This window comes from Triticum urartu, chromosome 4 (genome assembly GCF_003073215.2).
Source record: "Triticum urartu cultivar G1812 chromosome 4, Tu2.1, whole genome shotgun sequence".
Taxonomy (NCBI): Eukaryota; Viridiplantae; Streptophyta; class Magnoliopsida; order Poales; family Poaceae; genus Triticum; species Triticum urartu.
The window spans coordinates 97993938-98013833 of NC_053025.1; positions in this window are offsets into that span (position 1 = coordinate 97993938).

Below are 19896 nucleotides of genomic sequence, written 5' to 3' on the forward strand. Positions count from 1 at the left end.
ACTGGTTTCCCATGGCGCTCAAGGATGGGGCCCGCACCTGGCTCCTGAACCTGGCTCCAGGCACGATCTCCTCCTGGGCCGAGATGCGCACCCGCTTCATCGCCAACTTCCAAGGTACTCGCGAACGGCCACCCGCCGGGAGCGACATGCGCCGTATCAAGCAACAACTCGGGGAGACCCTGCAGAAGTACATCCAGCGCTTCGACAATGCACGCCTCAAGGTTCCCAAGGTGACTGAGGAGGCCATCATCTTAGCCTTCTCCGACGGCGTGCGCGATGTCAAGATGAAGGAGGAGCTGGCGATGCATGAAGACCTGTGCACTTCCTTGGAGCTATTCAACTTGGCAACCAAGTGCGCCAGTGCTGAGGAAGGGCGTCTCTCCCTCCTCGAGCTGCCTGCCGCAGACCCAGAAGAGAAGAAGCCCAAGGCCAAGGATGTGAAGCGCAAGGGGGCTGCCGTGCTTGCGGCAGAACCAGACACCAAGCGGGGCAGAGATCAGCCCGAACCTTCCAAGGGCAGTCAGTACTGTCTGTACCACGACCTCCACACCCACAGCACCAACGAATGTCAAGAGCTCCGAGCCGTGCGAGAAGGAAGGATCGGCCGTCGCCCCGACCGCGGTGACTGGGGCTTCGGTCGAGGAGGAGGAAGAAACGCAGGACGCTGGGAAGAGCGTGGCCCGTGCCAAGGGTGGCGCGATCAACCTCGTGAGGGTCGCTGGCAAGATCCGCCTCGCAAGGGAGACTAGAGGAATCAGCCTCGCGAGGATCGCCCGCAAGGCAACGCAGGCCTCCCTCCGCTGCCACCGCAGCCAAGGAGAAACAATGACCGCCACCAGGATGAGGGGGCTGGGGGCTTCCAGGAGCCGCGCGCGATCGCCTACATCCTGGGCGGGGCTCAAGCCCCAGCCTCTCAACGCATCTTCAAGCAGTTCGCCCGCGAAGTGAATGCAGTTCTCCCCAAGCTCGAAGCCACGCGCCCTCTCAGGTGGTCGGCGTGCGCTATCACGTTCAGCTCAACAGATCAGCTCAAGTGTGCGGCTACAGCCGGAGTCCTCCCGATGCTTTGTTCCCCAATCATCAGCAACGTGGTGGTCACTAGGACCCTCATCGATGGCGGGGCAGGGCTCAATGTCCTGTCCGTGGAAACATTCAACAATCTCCAGGTGCCCTACAGCCAGCTTCAGCCAACCAAGCCTTTCTCCGGAGTCACCGATGGCTCCACGGTCCCGATTGGGCAGGTCCGCCTCCCTGTCACCTTCGGGGCACGCGACAACTACCGCACCAAGCTCATCGACTTCGATGTTGCTAACATTCGCCTACCGTACAACACCATCCTTGGGTACCCAGCGCTGGCCAAGTTCATGGCCGTAACTCACCACGGCTACAACGTCCTCAAGATGCCAGGAAGTGGCGGAGTCATCATGGTGCCCTGTGAAGAGAAGGACGCCGTGTGTTCCCTGGAACGGGCCTTTCAGGCCGCGTCACCAGAAGACCCGGATCGCGGAAGCAGTAGGCTTCCCGAGACCGCCCCCAAGAAGAAGAAGACATCGTCCGGCCCGGCCCCTTAGGAGGCAGGCCCCTCTGGGCCCGCGCCTGCCCAGGGGGAACCTCCTTCCATCGCATAGGAAAGCGCACCCGGCGCCCTCCTTAGGCAGGGCTCAGGGGCTCTCCCTTGGAGGGCCACCGACCTGGCTAGGGTCACGAGGGAGGCGCTTGGGCACCACATGGAGGCGTGTTTCGAAGCACATTTCCCTCAAGAAGGAGTAAGGCAAGGAGAGCCAGACCCTCAGGAGTTCGTCAGCAAGGCCATTCAGGAGCTACAGGAGTCAAGAGTCATGAAAGGCGGCCGCCGCCTACCAGTAGTGGCTCCCCATCCAGGCAAGGATGGTGGGCTGCGCGTCTGCATCGACATACCAGGGCTCAATCGAGTCGCCTCTCTAGAGCGCCTCTGGCCCTCGCGAGTGGGGCGCTCCGGAGGCCCACCCCACAACTACGTTCGCATGCCTTACGGCTTGCCGAACGCGGCTGCCACATACCAGCGCCTCATGAGGGGCATCATGGAGGCACAAGAGGCCAGGCGTTCCGCAGCCCTAGCGGAGATGGAGATAGTCCGCGAGGAGCCACCAGCGCCTCCGGAGCCTCCCGAGGCCCCTAGGCCTGGGGGCTCGTGAGGATCGGCTTCCGCAGCCCACCGAGTCTGCTACACCAACAGTCCTTCGTCCTCAACATCATCAGGTGACATCTTTCAAGTTTCATTTCCAGCTGGGAGCGCCCCCCAGGGCTGCATTATTCCCAGGCCGCGTGGGTCCGTCCCTGCGACATGTATCCCTTTTATTCCATGTTGTTAGCTTACTTTGTTGGGGGCGCCCCTCGGGTTGCATCATCCCCAAGTCGTTCGGGCCAGACCCAGCGGCATGTATCCCTTTTGCGTTTATTTCCGGTTATGCGTTCGACCCACCATGCTTGATTATTTGATGCCGGTCCACGGCACCTCTTCTTCTCCATGCCGACCACTTGCACGTTAAAGGAGGGGGTACCTGAGCATCGCGACTCAGGGCTCTTACTGGCTCTCCAGCCCTCACCCTCTGGCCTTGTCCACGGCATCGCGACCTGGCATACCAGCGACGGCTGAGACCAGCTCGAGGGCCGGGACCCAAGGACGTAGAGTGCCGGCATCTAACCAAATTTGCAGGGACACATCACAAGATAAGGCCTAGTGCCAGGCGCAACCCGCCTAGAGGTAGGGCCCCGTGAGTCCCGCGCTGGCTCACGGGTGCCCAGATACACCTCGCCAGGCCCTACCGTGCCAGCCACGTGTCAGGGCGCGGCTGTACACGCCCCGGGGGCTCCTCCCGGAGGGGGCCCCCTCCCACGTACCAGTGGAAGCACCATGCTCCGCGCGGGCTGACGACACTGCGCAGGAGCGTCTATGCCCGTACACATATGAAAGCGCTATGCTCCACGCTGGTGATAAACAACCGAGGGTGGCCCCTGGGCCGCATCAACCTCAGGGAGCCCAGAGCTCAGTGTCTAGCCTCATCATAACGCCTCCCCTCGGGAGTGCCGCGCGAGGGGGCTGGGCACGGGGGCTGCGCCTGGGTCACGCCCAGACGCACGCCACCCAGCCAGGCCCCCCGGGCCTGGTTCGTCGCGCGTCTCTCCCTGAGCGGAGCCAAGGTACGAAGGCCGTTTGAGCATCAAGGGGGACTCCTGAGCATTGCGACTCAGGAGCCAAACTGGTCACGTAGCCCCTCACCCCTTAGTTCCGAAAGGCTAACGGCGGTTGAGGTATGCGCGCGGCCGGGCTCTGCAGACGTAGAACGGTAGATCCACCCACATCATACGTCCCTACTTGCTGTTCGTGCGCCAAGGGGGACTCCTGAGCATCGCGACTCAGGAGCCTAACTTGTCATGTAGCCCCTCACTCCTTGGTCTCGTCCTGGTTTCCGGTCGGGACTAACGCTGGGTGAGGTATGCGCGGGGCCGGTCTCTGCCGGCATAGAACATAAGCAAGTAGGAAGGAAAAGCGCAAATTTCAAGGAATTCAAAAGCAAATATTACAGTCCACACTATTATGTCAATACCAAACGCAAGTTTAAACGCCTCCCTGAGGCATGGTACATGTGCAGGAATTAAAGGCAGGACATGAGCCACAACGGAGTCACTTGTCGGCGGTGGAGCAGCGCGGAGTGGGTTCGCCTCATGGAGCAGTGGGGTCGGCAGCGCCTTGCTTTGGCTTGGTGCTGAAGGCCCGGAACTTCCCCAGCAGAGCCTCCGCGCGACCCTTCACGGCCTCGGCAGCGGCAGCGACACGCTCGCCGCTTACTGGCTCCAGCAGGCTGTCGAGGTCGACGCCAGGATCGTGAAGGTAGATGTGGGTGAGGACCCGCGTCAGCGCTGCAGAAGACAGGACACGCACCTCCGCCTCGGCCATGGGGCCAAGGCCAAGGGTGACATCTTCAAGAGCTCGAACCAGGAAGGGAAGCAGCTTGGCGGGGCCTCCTGGGCGCCAGCTAGCGGGCTCTCCAGGCCGCTGTCGTAAAGCGTCCTCAGCGAGGAGAGAGCCTTCACCACCATCTCTATGAAGGCCACGCGGTCCTTGGCCAGAACCAGGGCCTTGTCGTCTAGCTCGGCCTTCCTCGCCCCCAACTCCTGCTCCAGCGCGCCTAGGCGGTCGCGGCGCTTCCTGAGCTTGACCTCCCTCTCCTTGACGGCCGCCTCGCGAGCCTTCGCGCCTTCTTCCTACTCTTGGCGAAGGCGGACCTCTTTCGCGAGCTGGTCCCGCAGGCCTTGCAGCTCGTCCTCCAGCGCCTTGCAGCGACCACGGACGTCGACCACCTCCCCCAGGGCTGCGTCACAAGCAGCCTTCGCGTCAAGGACGGCTTGCTTCTCCTCATCGGAAGCCGTCGAGGCCTGGTCCAGCGCCGCCCGAATCGAAGCGTTGGAGCGAATCCATCCTACAGCCAGCTCCAAACGCCCGGCCACCAAGCGATGGTCGGCGCCAAGAAGATCCTGCCGCAGCCGGTCCAGCTCAGCAACAGCACGATCCAGAACGGCAGGAGGAGTTGGAGAGACAGCAGTCGGTGGAGTAGAAGGAGAAGGCGGCAGCACGGCCACAACATCCTGAGGCGGAGTCTGCTGCACCCCAACGGTTGTAGTGGCGGTGGCAGGCAAAGGCACCTCGGGAGTCACTTGGGCCATGGGGGCTGAGCTCGCCCCAGCCGGCTCAGTCAGGCCTCGCGAGGACGACCGGGCAGGAGAAGCCCGTGCGTCGCGGTCACCCTCCTTCGCGGGCAGAGGCGCTGCCACGGATGGAACCTCAGGAGATCCCTTCGGCTTCTTTGCTGCGGGCGCCAGCCTATCCAAGAGATGCGGACGTCAAGCCTCAGAAGCCGAACAAGAAATAAAGACAAGAATCAAGCGCTTACGGGTCATCGCCAGTGAGCTCAAGCTGCCTCCGGCCAAATTTGAAGCCCGAAAGCCGGCTAGAAGGGTCAACCTCGGGAAGCTTGGAAGCGGAAGGTGCGTCTGCGGTCCGCCTCGGGGCCGGGGCAGACCCGCGGGAGATCAGCCCGGTCCTGTCCTTCTTCGGGATCAGGGGCAAGCTCCCGCCGTCCTGCTCGTCATCATCCTCGTCGTCATCGCTCGGAGAGAGGCGGAGAACGCGGGACCTGCGCCGGGGGAGCGGAGCCCTCGACTCTCCGTCAGTCGCCTCGGAGTCAGGCCCTTTTTCCCGCTCCCCTCCTTCCTCCTCTTCGCTGGAGTCGTCGGAGGGCATGTCCACTGGTTCCTCGGGAGTTTCCATGGGCACGGGCCCGTCCCCGTTGAATACGGGCATGGACTCCACTACCTGCTCCCAGTCGTCGCGGAGGAACAAGGGCATAGGAGCGCCCTCCAACCTCGCCACATCGCCCCTGACCAGAGATTGGAGGACCGCAGCCAGATCTCCGTCGGCCAAGGCCGCGGGGCTCGGATGGGGCCTCCACATCGGAAGTGAGTACTGCCGAAGCGGAGCCAGCTGGTGCTCCAGGAATTCCCTCAGCAGCGACGTGCCGGTCAGCTTCGCCGCCGCCATGTTGGCCAGCCTCAGATCCGCGTCCATCTTCTCCAACACCAGCTTCGCGCGGGGGTCCGCGAGCTCCGCTCGACCCCAATCACTGGAGCTCGTGGGTTGCTCCGTGGGCAAGATCAGCCAAGGGTGGATGCGCCCAGCATCCGCCAAGACCCACTTGCTCCTGAAGCCCTCAGTCCTTTTTCCGGGGTTCGAAATGGCAATGGCGCCCCCATACGCGATGAAGCCAGCGCACGCGGAAGCAGGACCGCGAGAGGTCCGGAGGTAGAAGTAGTGGCGCAGCAAGGCCACTGAGGGCTGCACCCCTACGTGAGCCTCGCAGTAATAGACGAAGATTGCCAGGAGAAGGACGGAGTTGGGGTGGAGATGCAGAGCCTGTAGCTTATAATGGCGGAGGACAGAGAAGAAGAACTCGGAGATGGGAGGCACCAGGCCAGCAGCAATGGCGCTTACGAAGAACGGATAGAAGGTGCTCCCTTGACCCTCAGGGGTGGCGGAGCCGGCCTTGAACACCTTTGCCCCGTCGATGCCCCGCGCCGCCGCCATCCGGCGCAACCGGGCGAGGCTCACCTCCGACACGTTCAGCGAGTCCAGGGCAGACGAGTACCAAGCTACGGTTGGGGACTGATGAGGCGCCATGGCTTCCTAGGTCACGCGGTCGGAGTGGATCTGGAAATTTTGGAGGAAGGAAGGAGAGGCGCAAGAAAGGGGATCTGAGCAGCAACCGGAGAAGGCAAAAAGCAAAGCCTAGGCGGATGCCACTCCTTTATCAACTCGCGCAGTTGCTAAGGCGCTCACGTCCAATCAACCGCCACGCGACACCCAAGTCCGCAGGCTGATAGGGCCCATGGCGCTTCGCTCTTGCCCTTCCGCCTCCCTGCACGGCCAAGTCCGGGCGCGCCTTGGGCCCGGGGGCTACTGTCGGCATTCTGGGAACGGGGGTCCCCAGACTTGCCTGCCTGCGGCCTATGGCGTGGCTCAAAGGGGAGCCCATCATGACCCATCTTCATCAACACAGACCCAAGACCCTCGCGAGGGGCCAAGCCTCGCGGGGCGGACGACACGGAGCTTCCTCAGGCACGGCCTCACCAGGCTGGTTCGCGAGGAGGCGGAGAAATCAAGGCGGGGTACCTCACGAGGTGCCCGTGACGCAAGCCATGACGACCAAGGGCGCCAGCCCGCGCAGTGTACTCCTTTCCCCTTTGGTGCAAAGGGGGCAAGCGCAGCCACGGGGTACCGAGGCATTAGGCAAAGGTTGCCATTTCGGTGCAACAAGACAAAGACCAGGAGGACTGCAAGACGGAGGTCATCGTGGAGCCCAAGATGACGTCACCACTAGAGCTTTGTGCAGGCGAGGACCAACTTTAGTCAGGATAAGTGTACCAGATGTTCCCCTTCAAAATGGCCAATTGTTGGCGCCCTTCCCGCTCAATATTTGGGAAGAGGCCCAGGACCTTTGCATATAAATAGGACCAACCACCCACAAGATTAAGGAGGGTTCAAGATCAGAGAGGTTAGAGATAAGGGAGGTTCGAGATCGAGGGGGATCGGATCGAAATCAGAGAGAGAGAAGGGTGACTGAACTCCTCCCAGCAGTTCATCGCCCCAGCCAAGAACAGACCCTCGCGAGGCTGTTCTTCCTTGTATTGTTCATCATCATCAGCCCAAGAGGCAATCCACCACACCACACACTGGAGTAGGGTATTACACCACAACGGTGGCCCGAACCAGTATAAACCCTGTGTCTCTTGTGTTGTTCTTTCCATAGCTTAGATCTTAGCGAGGCGGAGGGGTGCAGGGTAGGTAGAAGGCGAAATCTCCACGCGCACCCCAGTGTTCGAACCTCAAGGGTCTGCTGGAACCCGAAATCCGACAGTGTCCTGCCAGAGCGAGCCGGTGGAGTCTTCGTCGACTGAACCCAACTGCAAGAGGAGAAAAGCAGTTGGCCCGACGACGCTTCCCCGCCATCGTCTCCCTCGCCGTTCACATCGTCTCACGGGCCGGCTGTCTGCCGCCAAGGAATAGGAGGGGGCTGCCCCCCCAGCCCAATAGTCGGGCAGGTTGTGAAATGTCAGGAGGAGCTTAGGGTTGTCAGTATTTGCAGGTTGTGAATTGTGTTTTGGGTTGCGTATTTTGAGAGTACTTTAAGATATGAATGTCTTTTTAATTTCAGATTTGCAGTATTGAGCATATGAAGTATTTTATACAATCTAGATATCTATTTTTAGCACTTAAAAAATGTAGTTTCGTAGGAGTATAAAAGTGCAGACAATGTGATTCTCAGAAAAGAAACTGCAAGTTTCAGTTTCAGATAAGAAACTACAAGTTCAGTTTCAGATAAGAAACTGCAACTTTCAGAGGCAGAGCATTTATATTAACACGGCCTTTTCAAACAGGGTTAACATCTTGTTGGAAGTTTTATTCATGGTCGAAAATGGAACTACCAGCCAGTTAACATCATGATGATCAACATTCATGCATAGCACATCTTCATATGATGCACAGTCAAAATGCCCACACAATGTCGACTGTGCAAAACACAGAGAAAACGAGGGTCGAAGTTTTGGCAAGTGTTGGACGTGGTTTTGGGCTGCCCCGTCTAGGCTTTCATTTTTAACATGCGCATCCCACGACCTCGGATGGGAGGTCCATAGGCCTGTTTGTATTTTCTTAGAGCCGTCATGTATCGACCAGCCTATGGACCTCCCATCCGAGGTTTTATTTTTGGCAGCCCAATTTATGTATTTTTTTTGAAGAAAACGCAGAGGTATGTTCTATTTTTCTATATAAGAATAGGAACGCCAGGTCCAACTTATGTTTCCCTTCTAACTGTATTATATATATTTAAATTATTTTATATGTTGACTGTTTAGTTCACATACTCCCTCCTTTTCGGTTTATAGGGCTTATCTCAAAATTTTAGTTTTTCAATTTTATAAGGCTCAATTTGGTTGTTTCCCATCACATGTTCAGATTCCAAGGTGCATTAAATCATTGCATGCAAGTATTAAGAGAAAATTGACCAATGCATGTACTTTGTGCATGCATGCATTGCAATTTATGCATTGATAAACATAATTTTTTGAGGAAAACAAGTGCATTAATTAGGTGCTTTTGCAAACTACAAAAAGTATTCCACCATTCATCATCTACCTTGGTTGGTGAGAATTTTGAATTGAGCCCTATAAACCGAAAAGGAGGGAGTAATTGGCAAATAGATCTCGCCGCCACCCCCCGCCTCCTGACTCCGGGCGCGCTTGCCCCCTCAGCAAGTCCGCTCGCGCGCCCCATGGAGTCGCCGGCCATATCCATGGGGGAATGGCTGGAAGATAGGCAGATGTACAAGATGCATCTCCCACATGTCTACAAAGCCTTCCCGCGGATGCTCCAGCCGCTCGACTTCGTCGCGCCGGCGGTGCTGCGGGAGACTCGAGGGTGGAGATGGAGGGAGCGGGCGATGCGGATCCGCGACGACGCTCTTTCCTGGACCCAGTGCATGCGCGAATGGAGGGAAGCAGAGGAGGAAGCTGCGAGGCAGGAAGCCGAGGAGGGACTGAATCCATTCTCTCACTCGCGCAGGTATGGTCGGATGTGCAAGGATCATGTGGATTGGGAGCTGCTGAATCTAGCCCTGCGGATCTACTTCGAAGGAGATTTCTCAGAGCAGCACAGGATGCCCCACCCCAGTGAGCCGCCGATTGCGTTCGTTCGATGGGTGAAAGAAGAAGTGAATTCAGGAGATCCACACCGTGCTGCGAGATGGGAATGCTTGACTGGACTCCTGCCCACTAGCACGCCACCAGAGCCGGAGCAGGTGGATCCCCTGCCTTACCTCTCCCCCAAACCTGCAGAAGATTGTAATTAGGCTTGCAATCTGCTTCAATTGAGATGTCTGGTGGTTATTTTTTCTTCCTGAGAGACAACATCTGGCTGGAGGATGAGCAGGAACCAGGAACTCCGATGAATTTCCCCTATCACAATGGGGGGGAGCGCCGGTTGGGCAGTGGTACGGCCCACCTCCGCCCCAAATGGGGGCACAATCTGGGCAGGCTCCTGTAATTGCCCAAGATCAATCTACTGGTGGTTCTGACTCTCAGACCAGTGGGAAATCTCAAGGCAAGAATCAGCAAAAGAAGAGATAGGAGATCCAGAAAACTGCTCCTGCCCCTGCTTCGGGCCTTATGGCATACTCTGAGGTGATCTGCTAAAACTGTGGGGAACCAGGGCATCATTTGGATAAATGTGTCAAGCCCAGGAGTTGTTTTATCTGCAAAATGGATACCCATAAAGTTGAGAATTGCCCTGTCAGAAGGAAAACCCACAATCTGCTAGATATGTTGGAAGTGATAGAAATACTGCTTACTTCCATGCAGTAGCTAACCAGAGGAGGAGGAAAACCCTCATTCACTCCCTTGATGGCCCTAATGGCCCTGTTACTAAGGTAGATGAGATGCTGAAAGTGGCTAGTGACTTCTACAAAGACCTGTTTAAGAAAGAAAACCCTTCCAGGTTCTCTCTACAAAACAATTTTTTCTCTGCTTCTGAAAAAGTCTCTCGTGCTGAAAATGAGCTGCTAGAAGCCCCTTTTCTAGAGACAGAGGTGAAGGAAGCCATTTTTAGCTCTTATCCTGATGGGGCTCCTGGTCCTGATGTGATTCCCTTCTTGTTTTACTAGCATTTTTGGGACTTGGTGAAAAATGATCTCTTAGATCTTTTCCAAGCCTTTCATAGAGGAGAGTTGGATCCAACAACTTACTCATGGGGGGGTCTGTTGGGGTCAAGTTAAATAACTGTGAAAGTGATTTTTTCCTTGCTGGTAAAGGCCTTAGGCAAGGTGACCCCATCTCCCCGCTTTTGTTTAATTTAGTAGTGGATGTTCTTACTAAAATGCTGAGCAAAGCTGTTGATCAAAGTCTGATTGCAGGGCTCTATCCTGAGGTCTTCCTTGGTGGCATCATCTGCCTTCAGTATGCAGATGATACCATCCCTTTCTTAGACAATGACTCCACACATGCTAGCAATCTGAAAACTGTTCTAACCTGGTTTGAACAAGTCTTAGGCATGAGAATCAACTACTCCAAAAGTGAACTCTTCCCTATCAACATGGACGATCAGGAGTTAGCTGACTTCCTCTCTATTCTAGTCTGTAATAAAGGTAACTTCCCCATTAAGTACCTAGGTATCCCTCTCCACTATGATAAACTGAGGAGAGAGGATATCCAACCCCTTCTGGATAAAATCATTAAAAGGATTGTTGGGTGGAGGGGCAAACTTCTCTCTTACAGAGGTAGATTGATCCTCATACAAGCTTGTTTGGCTAGCATTCCAGTGTATCTCCTCTCCTTCTTCAAGTTTCCTAAATGGGCAGTGAACCTCATCAATTCTCAGATGTCTCATTGCTTGTGGAATGATTTTGAGGGAAATAGGAAGCTACACCTTGCTAATTGGGCCCTAGTCTCTATGAAAAAAGATTTTGGAGGCCTAGGCATACCTAACCTCCAAGAAATTAACATCTCTCTTCTAGGGTCTTGGATTAAAAGATTCTATTAGGAAGACCTGAAACCCTGGAAGCTTCTTATTGCCCATAAATACCTAGGAAATAAACCTAATATTTTTGTCCCTTCCTCCAACCCTAAGACCTCTAGATTCTGGAAAGGATTAAAATCTATTATGCATGCTGTGAAATTTGTCTACAGATGGAACATAGGGGATGGGAGCAGAACCAGGTTCTGGGAAGATAGTTGGTTTGGCACATCCCCCCTAGCAGTCCACTTTTGGCCTATTTACTCTGTCCGCATTGAGCTTAACAAAAGTGTCAATGAAGTTTGGGACAGTCAATGCCTAAAATCTCTTTAACAAAAGCATTACCTTTACTGCCGAGCCGGATGTCCTAATTTGGCAGCTGGACAATAAGGGGAAGTATTCCTCCAGCTCCCTCTATCATGTTATCAACTTTAGAGGGGTTCAACCCGTGTTTATCCCTGCTATCTGGAAATTGAGAGTTCCCCCTAAAATTCATGTATTTCTCTGGCTTCTCTCCAAAAACAAATTGATGTCTAGGGATAGCGTTAGGAAGAGACACATCATCAAACCCCTTGTTTGTGTTTACTGCTTGGAACAAGAGTCTTGTTCTCACCTATTTTTTGAATGTATAGATGCTAAACATCTCTGGGCCCACATTGAGGAATATTTCTCTAGTCAGATTGGCTCATCCTTCGAATCTGTCGCCAGATTCTAGATTGCTACCAAAAAGTTCTCAGTTTTAAACATTGTTAGCTCAGTTGTCCTTTGGTGCCTCTGGAAATATAAAAATGCTATGATTTTCAGTAACACCTCCTAGATTTCCATTCCGCAGGTCTTGAGGTTGATCAGGAACATGGTGAGGAACTGGGCGATTCTCTCCTCCGGATCGGACAAGGACAAGTTGATGAGCTTCGTGGAAACCCTAACAATATCCCTCCAGAAACCGTTGGCGATCACTTGTGGCTGAACAAGGCTCAACCTGCTCTAGGGCTGGACCCGTGGGCTCATCTCAAGATCTCTGATGAAGATGATGGGAACCTGGCGCCGAAAAAGAGGGACATCCACCATGCTACGCCTTCCAGCCCGGTCTCTCCGCTTGCTTACTGGTCGCCGCAGGTTGACAAGGCCCCTCGGCTAAAGAGCATGAAGGCTTCGTTGGACCCTCCTTGTGTCATTTGAGTGCTCTATCCGCTCTGCCTTTGGCACCGCTTGGGTGATTTGTGGTATTCAGAGAACTTGTTCATCCACCCCCTAGTTTGTAGCTTTTCTACCTTTGCTTTCGAACTGCTCTTTGAGCTGCTGTATCAGAATATGTTGTGGTTTCGTTCTCAGCAATGGAACCGGGGAGATGCTCCCTGTTTTTCTAAAAAAAATTCATATGTTATTATATATTATTTTTATTGTCATCATATATTTAACAGATACTTACATATGTAAGAAAACAATATCCCACATCTTATTAACTTATAAAAATAATTTCTTAACAAATAAAATCCTGAATTGTTTTGGCACGAAAATCGTAGTGATTGTGTACAAAAGCTTGGTAAGATTTAAGGATGAATGTAATAATATCACTTATTATTTAAATATATTTATAACAAAATGCTCAGCCCCTTTTTATTTTTTGATAACATTGCTGGCCCAACCCAACATTATAATTAGAATAAGCCCACCAAAATCGTGTATTTCGAGAAAGTGCAAATGGCCTGTAATTTTTTAGGAAATAAAATAAACGGGCCGCATGGATGCTACATTATTTGTTCACCCAGCCCAGCTAATGGCTGTAATTCAAAAAAAAGATCAATTGACTATAAATTCTACCGCGCAAAAAAAAGATTGTAAATTCTGAAAAATGGGTTGAATACGTGCCACATTTTTGGAGGCTGAAATGTGGGCCAATAGGTCGAAGCCAATGCAAGTCGTTGTCAATTTAGTCAACAAATGATACTGACATGTTAGCCGTTGGATCTACATCCAACGACAGGCATCCATCTTCAATCTCTCGTCTTCTTCCTCCAGCGCCGTCGGGACCACCTCCCGCCTCCTGCTGCTAGTAGCTCTGCTTAGCACGCTTCGCTAGGAAGTGCTACTCCACCGTTGGCCAGGCCATCCATCCACCCCTCCACACCTCCTGTTCTTCTCCACCGACTGTCGAACCACACCGCACTAGAACCAGTTAACCCTCGTACACCTCTCCGTCTGCAACTCTACTCCCGCGTCTTCCCATCTCCGGCTTGTTGCTGTCCGAGGCCTCGCCGTCGTCCACCACCTTGGATGCGCTCAGCGCGGCGTGGTCAACATGGTCAACGAACGACACCATCGGAAGTAGACTGTGCGTGGAGAGGCTGACAGCTGGGTCCACGGCTGCACACAAGGAAATGCCTCCTTATTACGCGCAAAATAATGATTCCTCCACCTGACATCTGGGACCCACCAGAAGGGCCTCTGTATTTCGCGAAATAAAGTGCCCCCCGCTGACATGTCAGACCCACCAGCTATCTTCGCACGCAAGGAAGTGCCTCCTTATTACACAAAAAAATGAATATTCTCCCTGCCAGCTAGAACCCAGCATAGTGGGAGGCTGACTTGTGGGCCTACCAAGTTGACGGGGACGGAGGGCTTTGTCAACTTAGTTAATATGAACGATTCTAGGTCCTCTTACCGTACGATGTTCATCCAACGGCCGTAGTGCTTCTTCAACCTCTGGTCTTCTTGCTCCAGCCGCCCAAACTAGCGCCGGTCGTGCCGCGTGCTCCTGCCTCCCATGGCCGGCTGTGATGCCGCGGAGGCCTCACCGCCCCTACTACTCCCACCACTGGCCAGGCCATCCCTCTACTCACCCACACCCCCTGTTAATCTGCGGCGACATCAGCCTCACACCGCAGCCGAACCAGTGAACCCTCGTACTCCTCTTTGCGTGGGCTTCCACTGCTGCGTCTTCCCCGGCCCCGAGTCGTCCCCTTCCTAGTCCTCGTCGTCGTCCACCGCCCTGTTGCTCTCGACGCGAGGTGGTCAACGTGGTCAACGACCGACTTCCATCGGAAGAGTACTCTATGTGTAGAGGCTGACAGCTGGGTCCACGGCAGCCGCAAGGAAGTGCCTCCTTATTACGTGGAAAATAATTATTCCTCCACCTGACAGCAGGGACCCACTGGACGGGCCACCAGCATTTTGTGAAAAAATCGTTTCCCCCTAACTGCTGGGACCCACCGGATGGGCCACCATATTTCGCAAAAAAAACGTTCCCCCCGCTGTCAGCTCGGACCCACCGGAAGTGCCTCCTTATTACGCACAAAAAATGAATACTCCCCCAGCTAGCTTGGATCCACCTTGCTGGGAGGCTGACTTGTGGGCCTACTAAGTTGACGGGGACGAAGGGCTTTGTCAACTTACTCAATATGAACGATTCTAGCTCCAGTGACCGTACGATGTCCATCCAACGGCCGTAGTGCTTCTTCAACCTCTGGTCTTCTTGCTCTGGCCGCCCAATGCAGCGCTGGTCGTGCCGCATGCTCCTGCCTCCCCTGGCTGGCTGTGGTGCCGCAGAGGCCTCACCGCCAATTACTATTCCCACCGCTGGCCAGGCCCTGCGGCGACGGCAGCCTCACACTGCAGCCGAACCAGTGAACCCTCGTAGTCCTCTCCGCGCGGGCTTCCACTGTAGTGTCGTCCCCTTCCTAGGCCTCTCCCTCGTCCACCGTCGTGGTGCTCTCCGTGCGGCGTGGTCAACATGGTCAAGGAACGACTTCCATCGGAAGAGTACTGTACGTGGAGAGGCTGACAGCTGGGTCCACGGCCACAGCCCATTTTTTTGTGATTTGCCAAGTAAGTCGCTTTGTCAGGCCTGTTGGGCTGCAAATCTTTCAAGACGAGGAGAGCTTTCATTCGGCTGGCCGAGAAAATGGCCCATGAGTAATGAGAAATGGGTTGTGCATTTCTAAAACACATCAAACCGGCAATTAGTTTCAAATATATTTTTTTCATTTCAAGATTTTAAATTACATTAATTTTTATGCGTCGAGAATTTGTTAGATTTTATATTGATATACATTTATTTTTAAAATAAGTTTGAATGTGAGTCAAAATTTCGGGATTAAAAACAGTTCGGACCGCACCGAAATATGCAAAATTTCGTATAATTTTTTAACCGTTGCCACAATATGGGCTGCAATGCTAACAAAAAGAATATGGGCTCCAAAAAAAACCTTAAGAATTAGCAAATGGGCTGTAAATTATTAGAAATAATGGCAGATGGGCTGTATGATCTTTTCCACAGATTTGAGGCTTTCCTAAAAAAAGGTTGACACACAAGCACTAACTGTTGGATGTCACTTCCTTCTCCAGCAGCTCAAACAAGCGTCGGCGGGACTGCTTGCTCCCTCCTCCTCGCGGCCGGCTATGCTGCCGTGCAGGCCTCACCGCCCGACCGTACTCCCATCGCTGGCTTAACCATGCCTCTACTCACCCACACCCGTTGTTATTCTCCGGCGACGATAGATGAACCAGTAAACCCTCATACAGTCATACTCCCCTCCGCGTGGGAAACAACTGTCGAGTCTTCCCTGCCTCTATGTTGTCCCCTTCCTAGGCCTCGCCGTCGTCCACCGCCCTGGTGCTCTCGGCGCGGCGTGGTCAACGTGGTCAAGGAACGACTTCCATCGGACATGGACTGTACGTGGAGAGGCTGACAGCTGGGTCCACGGCGGCAGCAAGGAAGTGCCTCCTTATTACGCGGAAAATAATTATTCCTCCACCTGACAGCAGGGACCCACCGGACGGGCCACCAGTATTTTGTGAAAAAAATCGTTTCCCCCTGAATGCTGGGACCCACCGGATGGGCCACCGTATTTCGCGAAAAAAACGTTCCCCCCGCTGTCAGCTCGGACCCACCGGAAGTGCCTCCTTATTACGCACAAAAAAATGAATACTCCCCCGGCTAGCTGGGACCCACCTTGCTAGGAGGCCGACTTGTGGGCCTACTAAGTTGACGGGGACGAAGGGCTTTGTCAACTTACTCAATATGAACGATTCTAGCTCCAGTGACCGTACGATGTCCATCCAACGGCCGTAGTGCTTCTTCAACCTCTGGTATTCTTGCTCTAGCCGCCCAATGCAGCGCTGGTCGTGCCGCATGCTCCTGCCTCCCCTGGCTGGCTGTGGTGCCGCAGAGGCCTCACCGCCCCCTACTATTCCCACCACTGGCCAGGCCCTGCGGCGACGGCAGCCTCACACCGCAGCCGAACCAGTGAACCCTCGTAGTCCTCTCCGCGCGGGCTTCCACTTTCGTGTCGTCCCCTTCCTAGGCCTCGCCCTCGTCCACCGTCGTGGTGCTCTCCGTGCGGCGTGGTCAACGTGGTCAAGGAACGACTTCCATCGGAAGAGTACTGTACGTGGAGAGGCTGACAGCTGGGTCCACGGCCACAGCCCATTTTTTTGTGATTTGCCAATTAAGTCGCTTTGTCAGGCCTGTTGGGCTGCAAATCTTTCAAGACGAGGAGAGCTTTCATTCGGCTGGCCGAGAAAATGGCCCATCAGTAATGAGAAATGGGTTGTGCATTTCTAAAACACATCAAACCGGCAATTAGTTTCAAATATCTTTTTTTCATTTCAAGATTTTAAATTACATTAATTTTGATGCGTCGAGAATTTGTTAGATTTTATATTGATATACATTTATTTTTAAAATCAGTTTGAATGTGAGTCAAAATTTCGGGATTAAAAACAGTTCGGACCGCACCGAAATATGCAAAATTTCGTATAATTTTTTAACCATTGCCACAATATGGGCTGCAATGCTAACAAAAAGAATATGGGCTCCAAAAAAAACCTTAAGAATTAGCAAATGGGCTGTAAATTATTAGAAATAATGGCAGATGGGCTGTATTATGTTTTCCACAGATTTGAGGCTTTCCTAAAAAAAGGTTGACGCACAAGCACTAACTGTTGGATGTCACTTCCTGCTCTAGCCGCTCAAACAAGCGTCGGCGGGACTGCTTGCTCCCTCCTCCCCGCGGCTGGCTGTGCTGCCGTGCAGGCCTCACCGCCCGACCGTACTCCCATCGCTGGCCTAACCATGCCTCTAGTCACCCACACCCGTTGTTATTCTCCGACGACGGCAGACGAACCAGTAAACCCTCATATAGTCATCCTCCCCTCCGCGTGGGAAACAACTGCCGAGTCTTCCCTGCCTCCATGTCGTCCCCTTCCTAGGCCTCGCCGTCGTCCACTGCCCTGGTGCTCTCGGCACGGCGTGGTCAACATGGTCAAGGAATGACTTCCATCGGACATGGACTGTACGTGGAGAGGCTGACAGCTGGGTCCACGGCGGCAGCAAGGAAGTGCCTCCTTATTACGCGGAAAATAATGATTCCTCCACCTGACAGCAGGGACCCACCGGACGGGCCACCAGGATTTTGTGAAAAAATCGTTTCCCCCTGACTGCTGGGACCCACCGGATGGGCCACCGTATTTCGCGAAAAAAACTTTCCCCCCGCTGTCAGCGCGGACCCACCGGAAGTGCCTCCTTATTACGCACAAAAAAATGAATACTCCCCCGGCTAGCTGGGACCCACCTTGCTGGGAGGCTGACTTGTGGGCCTACTAAGTTGACGGGGACGAAGGGCTTTGTCAACTTAGTCAATATGAACGATTCTAGCTCTAGTGACCGTACAATGTCCATCCAACGGCCGTAGTGCTTCTTCAACCTCTGGTCTTCTTGCTCTAGCCGCCCAAAGCAGCGCTGGTCGTGCCGCATGCTCCTGCCTCGCCTGGCTGGCTGTGCTGCCGCAGAGGCCTCACCGCCCCCTACTATTCCCACCGCTGGCCATGCCCTGCGGCGACGATAGCCTCACACCGCAGTCGAACCAGTGAACCCTCGTAGTCCTCTCCACGCAGGCTTCCACTGTCACGTCGTCCCCTTCCTAGGCCTCGCCCTCGTCCACCGCCGCGGTGCTCTCCACGTGGCGTGGTCAACGTGGTCAAGGAACGACTTCCATCGGAAGAGTACCGTACATGGAGAGGCTGACAGCTGGGTCCACGGCCACAGCCCAGTTTTTTTGTGATTTGCCAAGTAAGTCGCTTTGTCAGGCCTGTTGGGCTGCAAATCTTTCATCACGAGGAGAGCTTTCATTCGGCTGGCCGAGAAAATGGCCCATCAATAATGAGAAATGGGTTGTACATTTCTAAAACACATCAAACCGGCAATTAGTTTCAAATATCTTTTTTTCATTTCAAGATTATAAATTACATTAATTTTTATGCGTGGAGAATTTGTTGGATTTTATATTGATATACATTTAGTTTTAAAATCAGTTTGAATGTGAGTCGAAATTTCGGGATTAAAAACAGTTCGGACCACACCGAAATATGCAAAATTTCGTATAATTTTTTAACTGTTGCCACAATATGGGCTGCAATGCTAACAAAAAGAATATGGGCTCCAAAAAAACCTTAAGAATTAGCAAATGGGCTGTAAATTATTAGAAATAATGGCAGATGGGCTGTATGCTGTTTTCCACAGATTTGAGGCTTTCCTAAAAAAAAGGTTGACGCACAAGCACTAACTGTTGGATGTCACTTCCTGCTCCAGCCGCTCAAACAAGCGTCGGCGGGACTGCCTGCTCCCTCCTCCTCGCGGTCGGCTATGCTGCCGCGCAGGCCTCACCGCCCGACCGTACTCCCATCGCTGGCCTAGCCATCCCTCTACTCACCACACCCGTTGTTATTCTCCGGTGACGGCAGACGAACCAGTAAACCCTCATACAGTCATACTCCCCTCCGCGTGGGAAACAACTGCGGAGTCTTCCCTGCCTCCGTGTCGTCCCCTTCCTAGGCCTCGCCGTCGTCCACTGCCCTGGTGCTCTCGGCGCGGCGTGGTCAACATGGTCAAGGAATGACTTCCATCGGACATGGACTATACGTGGAGAGGCTGACAGCTGGGTCCACGGCGGCAACAAGGAAGTGCCTCCTTATTACGCGGAAAATAATGATTCCTCCACCTGACAGCAGGGACCCACCGGATGGGCCACCGTATTTCGTGAAAAAAACGTTTCCCCCCTGACTGCTGGGACCCACCAGCTACACCTTCGCAGGCAAGGAAGTGCCTGACAGTCGGGACCCACCTGGTCGAAGCGTACGTGGCGTTGTCATTCTGGTCGCGAGCGTGTACGTACATATATACTGGTGGATGTAGAGGCGCGCACGTATTGTAGTAGAGGCGGCCAGGGTGCAAGAAAGAAAATACGGCCACGTATATGTACATACAGGCGGGGTCTCGAAAGCCTACTAGCGCATACGTACGGCGAGGGCTCGTGTACATGGCTGGGTCGGAACGGAGAAACAACATCATCGTCGTGTTCATGGGGAGGCAACGGAATGCGTTGTGTTCATCGGGAGGCAACGCGGCTGGGTCAGAACGGAATGCGTGGTCGTGTTCATCGGGAGGGCTTGGACGGAATAGGCGATTGAAACAAGGCCTGGCGTACCGCAGAATGGAGGAAACGGACCTCCTACGGTCGAAACAGGGGTCCTGTTGATCGGGAGGGGTGTGGCGTACCACAAAACGGAGGAAACGGACATCCTACGGTCGAAACAGGGGTCCTGTTGATCGGGAGGGGTGTGGCGTACCGAAAAACTGAGGAAACAGACCTCCTACGGTCGAAACGGGCGTCCTGTTGATTGGGAGGGGTCGGGCGTACCGCAAAACGGAGGAAACGGACTTGTGTTGGAGCGCTACGGTCGAAACGGGGGTCATGTTCATCGGGAGGGGTGTGGCGTACCGCAAAACGGGACTATACGGG